Source organism: Pipistrellus hanaki (genome assembly GCF_964339955.1).
Source record: "Pipistrellus hanaki genome assembly, chromosome: 14".
In the NCBI taxonomy this organism is placed as follows: domain Eukaryota; kingdom Metazoa; phylum Chordata; class Mammalia; order Chiroptera; family Vespertilionidae; genus Pipistrellus; species Pipistrellus hanaki.
In genome coordinates this window covers 45,076,561-45,092,079 of record NC_140516.1, presented here as the reverse complement: position 1 = coordinate 45,092,079, position 15,519 = coordinate 45,076,561, and the positions used below count along the sequence as shown (strand labels likewise).

General features: G+C 38.7%; 1 pseudogene across 1 annotated transcript; it reads right to left on the bottom strand.

Annotated features, from left to right (window-relative positions):
• Positions 1 to 767: 767 nt before the first annotated feature.
• Positions 768 to 1,077, bottom strand: LOC311632201 (thioredoxin-like; annotated as a pseudogene). Its single transcript has one exon. The product of its transcript is annotated as a thioredoxin-like (transcript).
• Positions 1,078 to 15,519: the final 14,442 nt, after the last annotated feature.

The window sequence follows — 15,519 nt, the reverse complement described above, 5'->3', positions numbered from 1 at the left end:
TTAGAGCTAGAAGTAGTATAAATGTATTAAAGGAAGGGAATCATGTTTTAATCCTGGTAGAATCCTTAGATCCCAAATCAATATCTGTCTCAGGGTAAGTGATCAATACGTATTTATTAAATTAGATGTAATTGCTTTTAAAAAATATATTTTTTTTATTGATTTTAGAGAGGAAGAAATAGAAACATCAATGATGAGAGAGAATCATCATTGACCTTTTGTATATCTTCTTTAGAGAAATGTCTGTTCTCATTTAAAAAAAAATTTTTTTTCTTGCTGTTGAGTTGTATGAGTTATTTATATGGTTTGCAAATATTTTTCCCATTTGTTAGTTGTCTTTTAACTTACTTAATTTTTTAAAAAGGGATAGAATGAATATTTTATTGTCATTTATAATATGATGGTATTTGAGTAGATAATTTCTATACCTTATCTATTTTCTTTCTTTCTTTCTTTCTTTCTTTCTTTCTTTCTTTCTTTCTTTCTTTCTTTCTTTCTTTCTTTCTTTCTTTCCCTCCCCCCCCCTCTCTCTCTCTCTCCCTCTCTCTCTCTCTCTCTCTCTCTCTCTCTTTCTTTCTTTCTTTCTTTCTTTCTTTCTTTCTCTCTTTCTTCCTTCCTTCCTTCCTTCCTTTCTCTCTTCCTTCCTTCCTGCCTGCCTTCCTTCCTTCCTTCCTTCCTTCCTTCCTTCTTTCTTTCTTTCTTTTTTTTTTTTTTTTTTTTTTGGTAAATAAGATAAAATGACAGGAGCCCATGACTTGTTAACATGATTAAATTAATTCATTGATGGTGGCTTCAACTTGTTCCTTATTACCTCCAGAAAACTCACCCATCCTTTGTCATTTTTTTTTAAAAAACTGGAAGGTTGCCATGCATTTCACTTCACACTCTGTAGCAACATCCTGACATATACTTCAAGGATACCACATTGAAATACTTTTCAGAGAGGGAATGAAGGAAGGGCTTGATCATTTTGCTAGGCCCACAGCACGTGGTGGAAAAGTCAACTGTTCCAAGTTTACCTCCTGCACTGTTCAAGGCTTCCCTAAAAGCAGCCTTGCTCTGGATCTGCTTCACCATCTTGGTGGCTTAGGTCTCACCAGTGACTTTCAGAAGTGATGGAATTAAATGAAATGTGGCAGAATGAGCTTCTTAATTTTTTTTAAATGGTTGCTTTTGCTATGCAGACATTTTTTAATTTGCTGTAGTCTCACTTGTTTATTTTGTTGCTTGTGCTTTAGGTGTTATAGCCAAAAATTATTAATAAGACTTATGTCAAGAAGCTTTATCTTTATGTTTTCTTCTAGGAATTTCAAGGTTTCAGATCTTATATTTAAGTTTTTAATCCATTTTGAGTTAATTGTTGTTATTGGTTAAAGGCAGGGGTCCAGTTTCATTTTTTCATATGTTAATACCCAATTAGCCCAGCATTATTTATTAGAGACTTTTTTTTTTTTCTCGATTGAGTATTCCTGACCCCTTTTTCAAATGTTAGTTTACTATATATATATGCTTGGATTTATTTTTGGACTCTCATTCTCTTCCACTAGTCTATTTCTCTGTTTTTATGCCACTACCCCAGTTTTGATTACTACAGTTTGATAGTATAGCTTGAAATCAGGAAGTGTGATGCCTTCCTGCTTTGAAATTGTTTCTTAGGATTTCTGTGACTATTTGGGGTCTTTTGTAATTCTATATAAATTTGGAAAAAAATTATTTTACTTCCATTAAAAATTACCTAAGAATCTGGATAGGGAGTACATTGAACATTCAGATGGTTTTGATAGTATTGATATTTTAACAATATTAATTCTTCTAATCTATGAACATGGGATACCTTTTTATTTTTTTGTTTCTTTGATTTCTTTCATCATTATCTAATAGTTTTTAGAATAGAGATCTTTCACCTCCTTAGTTCAATTTTTTTCAAAGTATTTTATTGGTTTTGGTGCTATTATAAATGAGATTTTCTTCATTTCATTTTCAGAGAATTGATTATAGTGTATAAAAGCACTACTAATATTAATATTTTATGTTAATTTTGTATCATGCAACTTTATTGAATTCATTGATTTGATCTAACATTTTTTTGTTTGGTCTTTAGGATTGTCTTTATATAAATGTATGTAATCTGAAAATAGAGATAATTATTTCTTCCTTTCCATTTTTTATATATTTTATTTCTTTTGCTTGCCTGATTTCTTCAGCTAGGACTTCCAGTGAATGCTCAATAGGAATGTTAAGAGTGACAGCTTCTCTAATCTTAATTCTATCCTACTCTCAATTAAATGGTCAAGCTTTGTCTTTAATCAGAAATTAGTAGTGCCTTCCTAAAAGCTATATACAAATAAGTATATTCCTAAGGCAAATTTTCCATGGCAATCATCATTCCTTAGACCGTGATCCCTGCTAGTTATGTAAGATTTGGTTTATGTGACTATGAGCCTTTAGAGACCAGGGATGTCCTTGTTCTTTGATGCTAAAACAGCATTGTAGAATTAAATAAGAAACATATACTTCCAAAGGAAGGGGCTACCAACATTGACATTCTGGTGTGCTTTCCTGTGCTTAGACTTGTACCTTATTCATTGCCTTTGGTAGGAATTCCTAGATTTTCTCTGCAAGTGATTTTTGAGTGAGTTCTCTGAAATGGTCTTTTAATTAAATTTATTAGGAGAAGGAATGGTCTCTACAGGAGTAAGGGAAGCAGGAGAGGAATTCAGAAGAACTTGGACAAGGGTGATTGAGACTTAGCTTCAGTATGATGATGGTATAGGGGGTTCAGGAGCATGAGTAGTACCCCAGAGTTGCCTCTGGGGTTGTAAGGGGACTAGCCTTTAATACCCCATATTATTGAGTCATTGGCTGAAGGCTTTTCCCACTCCTTCCTGGGGGACTGTGCCTTGAGTAAACTCCAAGGCATCTCCAGGGAAGTTGTTCCAATTAATGAATATCATTCTTTTAAAAAGGGTGGCAGCTGGCATTCACATTTGGGGGCTGGGAGGAAGGTGAGTGTACCAGCCCAAAAAAGGGATCAGGGTAAGGCACCAACAACCTCTGCTATCATAATGGTGTATCATAAATGTGTGGATGCTGAGGATAGTTATTTGGTTGCAGATTCACATTCACACACACACACACACACACACACACACACACACACATTTGTGGCTATACTCCCATTGTAGGAGATTGTGGGTGAGGCCCACTATGGTACATGATTAGTAGTATTGTATATAAATTATTATTTCACCAGGAAAAATGAAATTATTTTCATAAAGCAACAGAAGTGTTTTAATCCTTGGAATTCCAGTCAGGCATCCCAATGATTTTTATTATAGCTATACCTCCTCCTCCTCCTCCTCCTCCTCCTCCTCCTCCTCCTCCTCCTCCTCCTCCTCCTCCTCCTCCTCCTCCTTCTTCTTCTTCTTCTTCTTCTTCTTCTTCTTCTTCTTTCTTTTTTAAATTTTTTGGGACACCCTGTAAATAGGACCAATATACCTTTTATTTTTAAACCTCACCCAAGGATATTTTCCACTGATTTTTAGAGAGGGTGGAAGGGAAGCAGGGAGGAGGATAAAGAAACATAGATGTCAGAGAGACACATTTGGGGCTGGGAAACCTGTCATTTTGTTATAATATTGTTTAGATGCCCTAGGAACTTAACTCTTGTTTATATTAATTAGCATATGGTAAAATTGTTGTAAAAAATTGTAACAGAACCTATTAGGATGTTAAGTGAGGACTTACTGTATAAGGATACTCACAGAGCCATTTCCACAGTACCATGCTGCCTCCCGAACTTCGGAAAAACACCCCCTCTGCCATGTTCATCCCAATAACATTTCTGCCTATAGTTGCTCTTTGTGGAGAGGGTAGAACTTGTTCTTTCTGATGATTTAGAATGGAACTGTTTGAAAACTGTCTTTGCCCTGCTAAAAGAGGTGTCTCTCTTTATAAAGCCAGGTGTTTATTTAAGGATACATCAAAGACTCTTTTTTGAAGCACATGAAGGCTTTTGTATTATAAAGAGACAGAGTGGGAAACATGTTTTCAGCAATCAGCTTCAATTCTTATGCCAGTGAGTAAGATATTACAGGAAAACCTGGAAACATTACAGTGGACCAAATTTCTCTATGGTTTTCCCTGGCAGAGAGGCCCTGAAGGAGCACCATGTGTGAGCCATGTCTAGCAGAAATAGAGTCAGTCTTCTAGGTTATGGTTTCTATTTCCTTCTTAAGCTGTGAGTTAGGCTAAAGAGATCCAACCTCATCCATCAATATCCTTTCAGGGGATGACTGTCAGCTCTAAGCACTGTCTTAGGTGCAGCCAAAAAGCAGTGGGGTACTTGAGTAAGAGCAATAGAAAGAAGACTTCTTACTTACTCACTGGGTTTCCCTTTTCCCTTTGGCTGCTAGAGAGCTCAGAACTAAATATGTGTCTCTGAATTGGCACCACCACAGACTTTTCTAAGAGGGCTTTTATAATTTGTTTATGGGATGCATTTCAGGGTCCATCTCTGTCCCAACCCTTGCTTTTCTTTCTATCTTTTCTTCTACTATTTTATTTCACCTTGTGTTTCTATAATGTATCCTGCTAAACTGCCATAAATCCTCTCTGGAACAATATGGTATATAGATCACAACTGTGAGTTTGGGCTCTTCTCCGAGGCTGATTAGAACTTGGCTGGGATTCATCCTGATCTAAGATTCAGTAAGGCCATGAGTTTTTAAATAAATTTAGGCAGATGATTCTAATATAATAGACAGCCTGAGAATACCACTCTCAAGGCTGCAGAGTATAGAGTGGGCCCAAGGGCAGAAGAACAAAACCAATCTAGGGACAAGAATCGTAGAATGTCAGTGCTGGAAGGAAACCTGACAATCTGAGTCTTAGCCATTTATTTTACAGATGAGGAAACCGAGAGAGAAGTATGTTGATTAAATTCATCAAACTGGTAGTGGTGGTTCTGGATCCTAATTTGTGAATGTGGCAGGACTGTGTTCTCCCTTTAACCTTTCCCATCTTCAGCCAAGTGTGCAGGGGTCACTTAGCAGGGGTCACTTAGCATTAGAGTACATAAAAGTTATGCAATGAATAGTGGTCTAGAATAGTAAGATAAAGATTTATTTCTTAATAGATTCTATAATAATGGATGTGACTATCCCAGACCAAACTGTAGTTTCTCAGGGCTGATTCTTGGAGAGTCAGTGAGAAACAAGACCTACAATTTGTTAAAAGTCAAGAAGTCATCAAATAAAATAGGGGAGGTAAGAACTGTCGACACAGGGGAAGGCTCTATATTACCCTTGGGTGGGAGACTAGTAGGGAAAGGAAGATGAGGGAAGAATCAGGGCGTTCATGTGGGCAGGCTCCCCAGCCCTGACCCAAAAGAATACCTGGAAAGAACAAAAAAAGGAATGTTTGTTTGACCCTCTATGCTCTGACTTTGTTTTTCATTGGTTATGAATAAGCCTGGAACTCTCTGGAGATGAGCTGAGCCTGTTAGCCTTTTGACCATTGTGGGACATAGTGGCCAAGATACCTCTAGTTGGCCCACCTTCCTCAGTGACTCTGCTGTGTGTGCTCCTGGCAGGCACTGGCTTGGATTATGACAGTTAATCTAATTTGTTGATGCCAAACTTGTTCTTTAGGTCTAACTTCCGTGACATAGTAAATCTCACTAGCTTGGGGTCTTCTGGGCATTTAATTAGTATATAGGAGTATCTCAGAGGTATTGTAGGTTTGGTTCCAGACCACTGTCATAAAATGAGATTTGCAATAAAAAGTAGCATACTAAAGTGAGCTGTAATCTTTTTGCTGGTGGTGTTGCTAAATTTACTAGGTGAACAGAAAGCACACAACAGGTACTCAGAAGATTCAGAGGAAAAAAAGACCCAAAGCCTGAACATCTTATACAGGGAGATTACTCCTTATATACACTGAGTGGCTACATTATTATGACCACCTGATGTTGGTAGGCAAATTAGCTATACACTGCATCAAATGAGATATGGAAGCTGACGGCCTGTTTGAACACCTTTGCTGTCTGCAGTTACCAAGATAAAATGTCTCCAATTCGGAACACAAGAATTGGATAGTCAAGCATTGGAAAAAAGTCATGTGATCCAATGAATCACGTTTCCAGTTGCATCATGCAGATGGCAGAGTGAGAATTTTGCAGAAACAGCGTGAAAGCATGCACCCCACATGCATGAGTACAACCCTTCAAGCTGGTGGGGTCAGTGTTATGGTTTGGGGCATGTTTTTCTGGCATGATTTGGGCCCTTTAATTTGTGTGGAACAATGTCTGAATAGCACAGCATACCTAAATATTTTTGCTGATCAAGTTTATTCTATCATGTTGATGGTGTATCCCAATGGAGATGGCTTCTTCCAATAAGACTATGTGCCATGCCACGATGCTCATATTGTGCAGGAGTGACTTCAAGAACATGAGGGAGACTATACCTTGCTTAGGTGGCCTCCACAATCACCAGATCTCAATCCAAGCATTTGTGGGACGAAGTTAAAAGAGCCATCAGACGTTGGTTCCACAACCATCAAATCTCAAAGAAATGGACAGTGCTATTCATCAGGCACAGTGACAGATTCCTCACATCACCTTTCAACATCTCGTGGAGTCAATGCTGCAGTATGGAAAGCAAAAGGTCGTCCGATGAAGGACAGATGGGGTGGTCATAATAATCTGGCCACTCAGTGTATATTCTTTAAATTCTTTGTTTCCTAACTTCTGGGCTTTTGTGGTGGGCTTTTGCAGCCCTATTTAAGTTAGAATGGGGAAGTAAAATGGCAGCTAAAGGCCTGGCCTGGGTGGTGACAGTAACTCTTCCTCTGGCTAAACTGTTAAATTCTTGGTTTGTGGCCCTTATAAACTATGAATATTTAAAAAAACAGATTATTGCCTAAGGAAGGGTCAGTTACTTAATTATAGGCTAACAAGAATGTGCATTAGGATACTGGTTAACTAGGTACAGATTCAGATTGCTAGCCCTCCTCACCTCGGCCAAGTTTACCCCTATTTTCCCCTTCAGTGGAAGGTCTTTGTGGAAACAACAACAACAACAATATCTTTACACAATAAAGCAAAGCACAATAGAATGAGGTATGCCTGTATTTTTCATTACATTCCATGAAAACACAACCCATTATCTGAGAAGACTTTACAGAGAAGATGAGACTTCTGGGGGCCTAAGTGGAATTGGCATACAGATAGAGAGCATTATATTTAGTGTTCACGATTACCACCAACCACCATTCAAAAGCATCTTCCTGTAATTAATACGTTTGGAGGCAGATGCCTCAGTTCCAAAGACTTTTCAGTAGAAATACCAAATCAACTTTGTCATTTTCCTCCTGAGGTGCAGCAAGTCTAATTATTAAGTATTTTGGAGATGAAAAATGACAGCTTTTTGGAATGCGATTGTTAAGATGATTTTGATGAGATTCCAGTGATGCCTAGCCTACATTGTAGAAACTTGATGAAGTTTCCACGCTGGAGTGGAAACAAGTCAGAGGGAGTAAAGCAGCTTTTATCAATCCAAGGTCTCTATCAAGCAGCAGTTGAACTTGATGTTGCTGGTACTGCATTGGTTCAGAGAATTTAAGGCATTTCTCACAATATTCTTTATTTGCATTTTTCATATTTCAAAATCATTGGAGGGCTATTTTATGATATTGTAGTCGAAGATGTGACTGACTAGTGCTAAATAGACTGAGTTTAGCTCCAAATGTCACCAGCTAGCTCACTTGCAATGTACAGAATAAATGAACTAGTGAAAAATCACACAGAAAGTAGAATTTACATAATCTCGCATTTTTATTTCTGTGGGAGATTCTGTGTTTTAGTTTTGCATAGGAGATTGTTACCAGCATAAATGATAGGACCTAGCTATAGGTTGTCCTAGAAATAAAATCCTCACTGGTAAGCTGCCTGCAGACAGAGAACACCCATCATATTGGGCTTTGGTGCCCTTGGAAGAAAGCAGGTGACTATAGGGATGACATGCTTAGGAAAATGTTCATGGGGCAGCTTCAGAAATGTGGGGTAAGTCAATGGTCTCACTCAGAAGCATCTGGACAGGTACACTTGGAAAGCAGCTGGGGGGGGGGGTGCTAATTCCCTCATGGTTACCTTTAATTCTGCAGATCACAGAGATGATTAATGCCATTGGAAATGGAAATGGTTTCATTTGATGCATTTCTGAAGCTTTGCTAGCATCCTGGGTGAACCTTTTAGAATGGTAAAAAGCTCTTAGTGGGAAAACAGAAAAGCCCTTATTATGTTACCTCTACACCTTTCTTCCTTTTCTGTTTCACTTTAGAGATTTAAAATGCCCTCTTGTTTCCACTCCTTGGTTGTTTCACTTTTATTCTTGCTAAAAGGAATAGTAGCTGTTTAGAAGGGAAGAAATAAATCAATGGATGATTTCTTTTCTTAAGCATCTGACAGCTTCCTTGCTTAAAAAAAAAGATTTTGAGTGTGGTTTTACATTTGATTTAAAGGTATAGGGTGGCTCTGATCTCAATTAGAGAGAAAATGCATTTGATTTTAGAGCTGCAGAGGGTTTTAGCAATAATTTAATAAAACTCTTGTTTTTATTGACGAGCAATGTGAGACTCAGAAAAGCAAAATATATTTTCCAAAGTCATACCGCTAAATGGTCATGGTTCTGGTTCAGTCCTGACCAACCCTTCCTTCCATCCATTGGCTCATGAACATAAAATAAAAATATTCATGGTTGTTTGTCATCCTCCTTTCTGTCCTCCTTGCCATTCCCTCAGCCTCCTTTACCTATTCCTGTTTCTATATCTGGTTCTACACTCTGTGCCCTAATCTTGTCTCTCCTATTTGGAACATCCTCTCTGGTCTGGAAAATTTGATGCTTGCTTTGCCTTCTGATTCTCAGTTGTCTGTGTTGCCTCAGATAGGGCCATTGCTCAATTTTAACCTTGTGGAAGCTAACCCTGATCTTGCCCTGGGTGCCATATCCAGCTCTAGTCCTGGGTTCCTTCCATCGCCCCATTTGCTTCAGTGGAAGCATACTTGATTGACCACACTGAGGCTTTTCAGCCGACAAAAGACATTTTCCTCTCTCTCCCTCACAGGTTCTGACTTTCCTCATGACTTGTCATTTCTTCTGTGGAACTTTGATGTAAAGGGGCTGTGAGCAGGGCTTTCCTGAGAGAAAAATAACATCAAGAGCTGCTAATGTGTTCATGTGTTAAAATCCCTGCAAATGTACAGTTTTAAAGGCCTTTTGAAAATTCCTTTACCCCAAAGAGTGATGTTGGTGACAAAAATTTCAGGCAGTGTGGAAAGTTAGTGAAGAAAATGTGTCTATTCAATTGGAGCCCTCTGGGCCCCCTCAAATCACAATTCTTGGCACACTCTTCCCTTACCCTTAGGACCCATGCTTGGTTAAAGAGCTTTGAACTTGAAGTAAGAAGACCTGGATTTAAGTCTTGCCTCTGCTCCTTGCTTTCTGCAGAGCCTTGGCCAACTCTCTAAACCCTTCTGAGTGTTCATTTTCATATTTGTGAAATGGAGATCAAAGTACCTGCCTTTTGCCCTCCTGAAATACTGCTTGACAAGATAAAGTAGATTTAATTTCTTCATTAATTGACTCCCAAGACCCTAGACTCTGGTTTCTTCTCCTTCCCTGACCGTTCCTTCTTAGTCCTTCCTCTGAGTTCCCTTTTCCCAATAATCAATACTCAAGAGTGGCTGAAATCATACAAAGAAGTCAGCCACCTGAAGATCTGGGGCAGTGTTCTGGGAAGAGGGAACAGCAAGTGTAAAGACTGTAACATAGGACAAAGCTTGGCATGTCCGAGGACCATCAATATGAACAATGTGACTGAATATACAAGTGATACAGAAAAAAGCAGGAGATAAGGTTAGAAGCATGTGGGAGGCAATCATGGAGGATGTTGGAGGTGATGGGGAAGATTTAGAACTCATTTTCTCTCAGCTCTCACTTACATCCTCTCTGACTTTCAGGAGATTTTTGTTTAAGCCTCTATTGTAGCCTGTATTAGTCAGGGTTCTCCAGAAAAATAGAACAAATAGGTTATCATATTATAGGAACTGGTTCATGTTATTATGGAGAAGTCTTAAAATCAGTCTATAAGCTGAGGAACCAGGAAAACTGGTGGTGGAATTCAGTCCAAGTCTGAAGGCCCAAGAATCAGGAGTGCTGCTGTCCAAAACAGAAGAGACAGAGAGGAAATTTGCCTTTCCTATGCCTTTTTGTTCTATTTAGACCTTCAATTGATGAATGATGCCCACCCACATTGGTGAGGGTGATCTTTATCTACCTATTCAAATGCTAATCTCTTCTGAAAACACCCTCTCAGACAGACAGAAATAATGTCCTTCCTATCAGCTATCTGGGCATCCGTTAGCTCAGTCAAGTTGACACATAAAATTAACCACCACACAGTTCTTAATGATGCTGCCTTGTAATATTATGTCTAACTCCTTGTGATGTTCAATGTTCAGGTCCTTGAGAGTAGTGACTTTTTATCTTCATCCTTTTTCTCCAGAAATGTGTCCTAGCTGAACAGAGAATTCATCCCATAGTGCTTTGTAAACCAGAAAATCTATACTCTGGTTGAAGATAAAAAACATTCAGAGAAATCTCATGCATGCCAGCAAGTGGGATATCTTTGACTTTTATTTTTTTATGAGGGCAAAATCAATGGTACAATTAGGGTTATTTTTTATTTAGCAAACATTTATTTGAACACCTACTAACTCTCTTCTTGGCAATACAAAGACAAGTGAATAATTTGTTACCCTTTTCCAGCTTCCTAAATTCCAGGACCCCACTCAATTGGAAAATCTACATTTCAGGGATGTAAATAATTTAAACAAAATATAATGGGATACATAAAAATCCAAGTTCCTTAAGATAAGCTTTCCTTTTCCCCTCTCGCCCCAACCTTTGACTGAGGACAGCAAGGTCAAATAAAATTGTATTATAAAATTTATGGTTCCATGAACAATTTAGTGATTACTGATAATGATTTAGAGTAATTGGTAGAAAAGAGATACTATGTCTTAGTTCATTGCCTAATCAATGCATGAAAATTTATCATAATATCCAGATACCATCTCTTCATGTTCAGGCTCAAAAAATATTTCTTCATGCTCTTTACAGCCAAATGAACCATTTCTGGCAAATTTCATAAACTCCCACTGAGAGGGAAAATTAAATGTGGTTATTATTCATAATGTCATGGTTCTTTAAAACCTGATTGTATTGAAATAATATGGACCTTCTTTCTGGTTTATTGCAGCTCGCTAATTCTGTTTATTTGATGCTAGTTATATAATTACTCATAATATTGTCTGAATATTGGCTTCCAATGATTCTCGTTGAGATTACTGTTGTGTTTTACTGATGATGGTCACATTCAAGTTTTTCTTAGAGTTTCCAGGAAAATGTGAATAATAATTACTTTCCTAGTCATGTAGAGCTCTCTTTTCAGAATTATTATAGCATACACATAGAACAACACAAACTTCAAATTAGGTTTTCTCTTGAACTCTTGAGGCTATAATCACTGTATTATTAGAATGTGATCTCTTTCAATGCCATCCATGTCCCACCCTTTCTCACACTGTCACTAGTTGGGGAAGGTAGATGAGGAACTGTTGCTGGACTGAAAGGAGTGGCCCCATTCATGTAAGAACTGACTATTTCCTTTCTTGCATGACTTTATACTGGTCAAAGAGGGTACAACACCACTCCACCTATCAAAGGCAAAAGGGAACATCAGTTGGAGGAGGTATTTAGAATATGTGGTGTAAAAGTTCCAAAAGCCCTCAGAGGGAATAGGCACAACATTCCCAGTAGACTACCTGTCATGAGTCATGGAGTCTGCATAGATGGGAGGGAGAATGCCCCAAGGACCAGCAGTAAGGGGTACTAATGATAAAGGACACCTGCCAGCATCCTCACTACCCTTGGGTGCTGTAGACTAGAGGAAGCACCACTGTTGGGACAGGAGTAACCAATACACATTAGGCCCATATACCTAGCTCTAATATAAGAGTTAGAGTAAATCATTGGGGAACACAGAACCCCAAATCAGCATGTCAACACAATTCCGATAGCCCAATTTTATGTCATCTCATGAAAAACTATCAGGATCTGCTTTTCAGTCCTTCTGCAACTAGAACCCAGCCCCAGCTGCTGGGATGACCCTATGGAGGTAACTTACCTAGTTCTTTGGGGTTTCTGGTCAGCCCCATAAGAGGGTGAAGAGTCCGAGAGAACTCTGACGTGGGATAACGGGGGCTCACATGGATCACAGTTTGAGCATGTGGGTACTAGTTTGGGCCAGGCCTCCCTGCCTGGGCTGGCTTTCTGGAAGCAGGGCTGCCTTGACAGTATGTGGGGAACTCTGCTTTCTGGGGAGGGAGAACTTCTCCATACTCAAAAAGTATGTTATGCATGTTTGCTGAGAAAGATGATGCTTAATAATGTTTAATATATAATTGTCGCAAATCTCCTAAGCAGCAGACATTTTTGCCAGCTGTTGGCAATACAAGGATAACAAAGGCAGGTTCCCTTGATCCCGAGTGTTAATATTCCAGTGGAGGAAGCAGGCACATGAACAAGCCATTTCAATATGACATAGTGGGTGCTTTAACAGAGGTAAGGGTGGAGTAATAGGAAAATTTAGCTAAGTTTGGGGGCTGGGCTTAGGAAACATTGAAGGGTGAATAGGATGTGTCCAGAGGAAGACAAATCATGCTGTAGGTACTGTCAAAGGCAGAAACTTAGTTAAGCTGGATCATACGTTGTGAGGAAGCAGTGGAGAGATGAGGTTGAAAGGCAGTGTGGGGGGTGAGTTGTGGAGGGTAGTGATTGCCACACCTACAGCTTTGATTGCTCCTTAGGATACTCAGACAATGGGAAGTCATTGAACAGTTTGATTGACTAGGGTGACGTGGTGGATGGGATGTGGATTTCATATGAATGGATTGGGGAGCTATATAAGAAGGGGTTTGAAGGGGATTATCTGGAAGAGAGAGAAACTGGTTAGAAGACACATGTAAAGTCCAGGTGAGAAATGATAACCTGAATCAGAGCTCTGTTGGTGAGAAGAGAGTTTGAAAGGGTTTGAGGAATTTTGTGGAGGCAAACCCTTCAAGGCTTGGTGTATGGCTAGCTGGGTGGTGAGGGAGAGGAGAGGAAATGGTTTAGACTCAGGGAACTAGTGCTTAGCTTAGTAGGGTTTTTGGTTCCTGCAGGAAACACAGCAATAGCAACGACTTCTTTAGGGTATTTGAAGTGCCCATAGCACTTGGAATTGGTTTCTAAATAGACTTTCAAACGCTGTGGCTGTGGGTCAGGGATGGTAATTTTAAAGTTCAATTCTTGACTTCCATGGCTCTCTCTCTCAAACTCACTTGCTAGTGAGGAAATTAAGAGTGAGAAATCCATTTCCTGAGAGGATTTTTTCCTCCCATTAAATTCCCCAGCTCAAAGGAAAGGAAAATTCCCCTCACGTTCTTTGTAAACTCTCACCATGCTATTGGGGCTAAGCCAAGACTAAGGTTTCTTTTTGACTTCATTCCATCGGTGTGAATTTTCCCCCCCAAATGCTACTGAAGAGGGAATCATGGCACTAAAGCCAATTTAGGCCTTGAGTGCTCTTTAGTATTTTCATCAGTAAATGGGAACCTTCTACTTTGTGCCCAAGACAATGATGGGAAGCATAATGATTTTGCAAGTTACACCAAAGATGGAATTCCTGATGAAAATGTCAAGGACCCATCCTATTCCCATTGAAATGTTGCCTACTTATTCTGAACAGATCATCTATAACTCATTGTGGAGGGGAAATGAAGTACTTTGGGCTGCGGCATCCAAAGAAAAATCAACTTTAATTAAAAAAATGATAAGTATGAAAGAGAATGGTTTTACTAAAATCACACGAAACGTTTCTGCTTTTAAATAATACTGAAAAAGGAACATTGGCTACTACAGCACTAGGCACGGAGAATATAAAATCTGTTAGAGTGAAAAGGGTACGTGGTAAATCAAAACTCAGGAAGACACAATAGACACTTTGCCCTTGTTAAGCATGCACTAATCACGCTAACTACACTAAGGTACTAAGATGCTGTGTGAGTTACCGAGGAGCCATGAGCAGCGGCCCTGGGATAGATGCACTCCCCATCATCTGCAAACTGGCCCTTTGTCATGGTTTGCAGCCATTGTATCTCTAATTCATATCTCTGTCAATTTTATTTTATATTTGCTTGTTTATGATTTTTATTAATGTGTAAGAGCTCTTTTAATATTAGGATTATTAACTCCTTGATTGTATATGAATATATTCATATACATAAATATACTCTTCTACCCTTTCAAGTTTTTATGTCATTTGTAGGCAGGAACTTAATTTACTATGTATGGATAGTAAAATATGACATGCCAGTTTTTTCGTTTATGTCTTTTGGTGCTTTTATAACACATCCGCATTTTAGACCATCATTTTCCTATAGTGTCTCCTAGGATTTTTGTAGATCTTCCTTTATCCAGCGGGGCTTTTAAAAATAATCTTTTTATTGATATTAAGCTCACGTACAGAAAATACACATAAGTGTAAGTCCTATGAATTTTTCTAGTTAGCTTTCTTTCAGTTTTTAAAAGATACCTTTTAAAAAATGTTTAACAAAGGTACAATACACATGTAATTTATTCATTAAAGTGTACCATTCAGGTTAATACATGTATAGGGTTGTGCAATCATGACTACAATCACTTTTAGAAGATTTTCATCATCCCAAAGAGAGACTCCTTACCCCTTAGCAGTCACTGCTCATTTCCTACTAACTCCTCAGCTCCTGGCAACAATGAATCTTTTTCTGTCTCTAGAGAATTGCCTACTCACTCTAGTTAGCTTTTTCATCCACCTGGAATTCATCTTTGTGTATGTTGTAGAGCTCTAATTTTGATTTCCTCATATGGAAAAAATTGTCAATAATAGTCTAATTAAGTGAATGAATGAAATAGCCTATAGATGTACAGGAATTTACAAGAAGCAAGAGCAATCACTTATGAGTATAAGAAGGCTACATGGAGCAGATGGAGTTGAAACAAGAGTGCTATTTGGAAAGATTGAAGAGAGGAGAGAAGAGGAGTGGACAGAGAAAAGATGCAGAAAATCCACGTGAGCTCAGAATCCATCATGGAGATCGGTCTCTGAAACAATATGTGTAAGAAGTCATGACCTGTGAGGCTGGAATAGATAGCCTGAGCCTGGGCTATCCTTACTCACTATTCTGAGGATTCTGCACTCACAGAATAATGTGAAGGTTTTACAATGGAAGTGAAGTAGGGCACATACTATCGAACATGAGGAAGGTTTGAACTTGCTCTGAATAAATGAAGAATCAATAGCAGCCTCAGCCTCTCTTGGTATGGACCTTGCTGGTTGAGAGAACTTATTTCCTATGTCTTCATCCCTTTGTTTCTC